Source organism: Mauremys reevesii, linkage group 13 (assembly GCF_016161935.1).
Source record: "Mauremys reevesii isolate NIE-2019 linkage group 13, ASM1616193v1, whole genome shotgun sequence".
Lineage (NCBI taxonomy): Eukaryota > Metazoa > Chordata > Testudines > Geoemydidae > Mauremys > Mauremys reevesii.
This window is the reverse complement of record NC_052635.1, coordinates 10,320,998-10,325,818: the sequence shown is the minus strand read 5'-3', so window position 1 is coordinate 10,325,818 and position 4,821 is coordinate 10,320,998. Positions and strand designations below refer to the sequence as shown.

The 4,821-nt window shown below is 45.3% G+C and overlaps 1 long non-coding RNA gene across 1 annotated transcript; it reads right to left on the bottom strand.

Annotated features, from left to right (window-relative positions):
* Window positions 1-432: 432 nt before the first annotated feature.
* On the bottom strand, window positions 433-3,489 carry LOC120379803. Its single transcript, XR_005587597.1, has 3 exons — window positions 3,427-3,489; window positions 2,460-2,612; window positions 433-493 (listed from the first exon to the last, which is right to left on the bottom strand). It is a non-coding gene; the product is annotated as an uncharacterized LOC120379803 (long non-coding RNA).
* Between the last annotated feature and the right edge of the window lie 1,332 nt (window positions 3,490-4,821).

The following is a 4,821-nucleotide window of genomic DNA, read 5'->3' as shown; positions in this document are numbered from 1 at the left end:
TGTGTTTTTTTGCTTTTTTGCTGCTTGGGGCAGCAAAAGCCCTGGAGCCAGCCCTGCTAGAGAAGTAGATGTTTCCAACAATACACTCCAGTTATACCAGTAAAGTTAGGTCTTTAGGATGTCAAAGCAGTTATGAATTAATGGAAACAGAATGACACTTAATTTCTCTCCACACCCCACCTTAATATGCTCTTGGACCTTCCTGGAGAAAGACCCAGGCTATTAACCATCAGGAATTATCCCAAAATGTCTGCTGCTTAAATAAAGCCCTACATCTCCCAGTAAAGCTGTGGGATCCATGTTTTACCAAGATGAATGCAATAGGTAGCGGTATATACCTGTCCATTGGCAGATGGTTGCTGAGTAGGCTGGAGATCACTGCTTCTAGGTGATGGTGAGCTAGAATAGACACTGCCTCCAGCAGGAATTGCCTCAAGCTGCCCTCCAGGATAGTAGCCATGTGGCTATATATTATATCCACAATAGCTGGCACCTGGAAGGAACAAAACCAGAAAGAAATGTCCCTTTTTCTTTCTCTCCATTCATTCTACAGAATCAAAACCTTTATTTAGACATTTGCTGCTTTTTTAGAAATTCCTCAAGAAACAAATGTTCAGATATGTCTATGTAACTTTAACCCACAACAATTGCCCACACTTGGCTGTAAAAATTAACACTGACACACACATATACAGCGAAACCCCGCTATAACATGATGATCGGGGGTCCAAAAAATTGGATCGTAAATGCGGGTCGCAGTATAGCGGGTCTACCATTTCAAGCTGGTCAGTTTCAAGCCGGTCGATTTCTCTTGGGCAGAAAACTACTTTCATTTGCGAACTACCCACAGCAGTAACTGAAAGGGTGGAGCTCCAGCAGCGGGGGCTCTCAGCCATGCAGTGAGAGAGGGAAACACTTGGGGAGAGCAGGGGAGACGTGCAGTGGGCAGAGGAAGAGCGAGGAGCAGCCGGGGAGAGAGTGGCTCTTCTCACCAAAAGGGTAAGCTGGGGCAGGTGGGAAGAGGCAGTGGGGAAGGCACATTCCATTTTTTTCTTTTTTTTTTTTTCTTCGGGGGCACTCCAGCCTCTCTCCCTTCACAAAGCCTCTCTCTCTCTTTGTTTTTTTTTCTCTTTTGCGCTTCCGCAGCACTCCAGCTGCTTTATTTATTTATTTATTTAGCGCTTCCATGGTGCTCCAGATGCTTTTTTTTTTTTTTTGGCCTTACAATCGCGTTATACCCGAATTCAAGTATTATGGGTGCATTATAGCGGGGTCAGGGGCGGCTCTAGCCATTTCGCCGCCCCAAGCACGGTGGCACGCAGCGGGGGGCGCTCTGCTGGTTGCCGGTCCCGTGGCTCCGGTGGACCTCCCGCAGGCGACTGGCAGAGCGCCCCCTGCGGCATGCCTCCCCAAGCATGCGCTGGCGTGCTGGGGCCTGGAGCCGCCTGCCGGGTTTCCTGTACATACCAGGTAATTTAATGTGGTGGTGCCCAGCTATGCATTAAATAAACCAGCTGGCATGCACAAAAGAAGGCTTTGCTTGCCCAGATTTTGCAGGTGTGATTTAAGCAGCCAAATGCAACCATTTGCCTCGAAGGATGCACAGTTCATAAACAACCACAAGCACAAAATATGCAAGTGTTTTAAACACAGTGTGCAAATGCCTGGGACTATGAACAGGTGACGACCTCTCATATTCATTCCTAGCCCTTCACATCTTCAAAACACTGTGCAAACGTGGCAGTTCTGCTGCAAGGGTTCCCTGTCCTGAGGCCTTTCACCAGCCTTGATAGACGATTTGTGGAGTGCTCCTTTCATCTAGCCCTACCGCACTGGGCTCCAGAATAAGGCATATAAATAGTGGATCCCAAAGACACTATAGTTTTCTCCCTCCCTTCTTCTATTCTTAAAGGGTACGTCTACACACCAAAAAAATCCCTCAGCAGTGAGTTTCAGAGCTCAGGTCAACCTGGGCTTAAGGGGCTTGCACTATGTGGCTAAAAGTGTAGCTGTTCCTGCTCAGGCTGCAGCCCAGGCTCTGAAACCTGGCAAGAGGGTGGGTCTCAGAGCCCAGGCTCCAGACTCACTGGGAATGACTACAGGGCTATTTTTATCCAGGTAGCCCTTAGCCATGGGCCTCCTAAGAACTGGATGCCTCCAAGTGCCAGTCATTCTGTCTTCTTGTCTTTTCCCCAGAGTCTGTTTTTTCAAGCCTTTCTTGGCTGAATACTGTGGCAACAAGCCAGACAAATAAATAACCAACCATCTTCCTTTTCCCTTGGATTCTCTCTGTCTATTGCTATTGATTCTGCCATTGCCTAGTTTAGGGTGGGAACAGAGATGGAATCGACTCTATGTCCGAGGGGGAGAAACAGCAAGCTTTTTGTTCATTACACATGAGGGCAAAGATCTAAAAGCCTAGAGTTTAGGCAGAAAACCTCTCCAGTTTCCCATTTTACCTGGTCCAGCATGGCATCTCCACACTCCTTCAGTATAACCTTCATCCACAGTCCAGCTGTCGTGGCACAGGTGGGGCTGGCAGACAGCATACCTTCCACTGTGGCCTTGATAAAGTCTGTGGCCTGTTCTGGGGAAAAGTACTCACTAACAACCTGGGAACAAATCAAAAATAGGAGAGACTGCAATGATGTTTGGCTCCAGCACTTGTAAAAATGGAGGCCTAATATCTCTATGGAAAAAGATCTATGCATCAGCAAATTGAATCCGATGAAGTGGGTATTCACCCACGAAAGCTCATGCTCCAATACGTATGTTAGTCTATAAGGTGCCACAGGACTCTCTGCTGCTTTTACAGATCCAGACTAACACAGCTACCCTCTGATTAATTAACAATTTGTTAATTAGCCGCATGTCCAGCTAGCCATTTGGGATTAAAATTCTTCCATAGTCTATATACTACATTTTTGTATTCTACAATAATGAGATCAGGTTTGAGGCAAAGCCTCTGTCACACAGTTAGCACAACATTGTACTGATATGCAGGAGGTAAGTTTCCAGTTTGTATTCTCTTAGATACACTGCATCTTTATACAACATATAAAATTAAGTCAAGAGAGGCATGCACACAAATATAGGTTAAAGCAAACCCACAAGGTGACAGAATGAAGACTGGATGGGTTCTCAGCTTGATGTTCCACTAATACAGTTTTTTCTCATGGATAGCTGTATAGGTACATGTGTGTGCATCTGCATGTGCATTTTCATGGGTGTGCAACATTCTGTGGCATCTGGATTTACACGGCATTCATAGCACACATCTATGAAAAGCATCTTGCTGGTTACTAGCAATGAATGCCCCGCTCCCACAGCTCGCTCCAAGTATGGAAAGGCATCATGAAAGCGTAAATGTAAAATGAACGGTGCCTGGTCACTAGAACATCCGCACAAGTTTTTTGAGTCAGTTACCCTGGCCATTTTGGAAGATGCCTGAAACAGAGCCTCGGGGTCCGGAGCTGCTGTTAGTTCTTCACGGAGACATCTCAGCTCCTCCTCCGCTGACCCCAGGTTCATGGGCTGGCCTGGAGTGGAGAAAAGGAAAAAAAGTACTGTAACGACTAATGAAACTGAACCTCTACTGCATGGATATTCATACAGGAGGATCCATGTGCTAGGCTGTTATCAGCATAGTGTAAAACCTTGGCCCCATCAAAGTCAATGGCAAAACTCCTGTTGACTCTAATGGAGTCGGGATTACACCCTAAATGTCTGAAAGTTAACAGTAGTGGTATGTTATTGTGACTGATACAGGATTGAACAAGCACCATATTCAGCTTGGAGCAGCTTTCTGGGGGTGTCTGGTTTCAGTAGCCTCTCTGCTCTCAGTATTTACATCTAATCTCACATTCAAGTACAACTCATGCAGGTAGATGGGAGGTTCCAATGTAGAGGTGAATCCCTCCACCAAACTCTCATTGTAAAAGAGATGGGGCTGGACAAAACCTTCGGCAGGAAACCCAGGCTCATCCGTCACTTCTAAACAATGCTGGGATTTCTATGTTGTACACTCAAAGACTGGAGTCCCTTATTCTGTTTCTGAATCACCAACACTGTTTTTTAGAACTGATTAATAATAATTAGAAATAGGGTGACCAGATGTTCCGATTTTATAGGGACAGTCCCGATTTTGGGGTCTTTTTCTTATATAGGCTCATATTACCCCCCACCCCCGTCCTGCATGAGGTTCACATTTGCTGTCTGGTCTCCTAATTGGAAATGGCCTTAAATGATAACCAAGATCTATCCCATTAGGTGAAAAGAATATCCTACTCCAGGGGTCGGCAACCTTTCAGAAATGCTGTGCCGAGTCTTCATTTATTTACTCAAATTTAAGGTTTCATGTACAGTAAGACAATTTAACATTTTCAGACGGTCTCTTTCTAGAAGTCTAGTTATATATTATAAACTATTGTTGTATGTAAAGTAAATAAGGCTTTTAAAATGTTTCAGAAGCTTCATTTAAAATTAAATTAAAATGCAGAGCCCCCCGGACTGGTGGCCAGCACCTGGGCAGTGTGAGTGCCACTGAAAATCAGCTTGAGTGCCACCTTCGGCCCCGTGCCATAGATTGCCTACCCCTGTCCCACTCTTTCACACAGGGGAAAATGGCCTACACTTACTCCAATAGCGTTGAATGCTCATGACAGAGGGCTGCTGCAAGAACTTTTTGTTTAAAGAATTATTCCAGGAAACCTCCAATACAGCCAGTGGCAGGGTAAAGAGAAGGAAAATGTTTAGTACCAAGGGCTTGTCTACATGGAGATAGTCAAGAAAGCTAATCCAAATTCATTTTCAAACTGCATT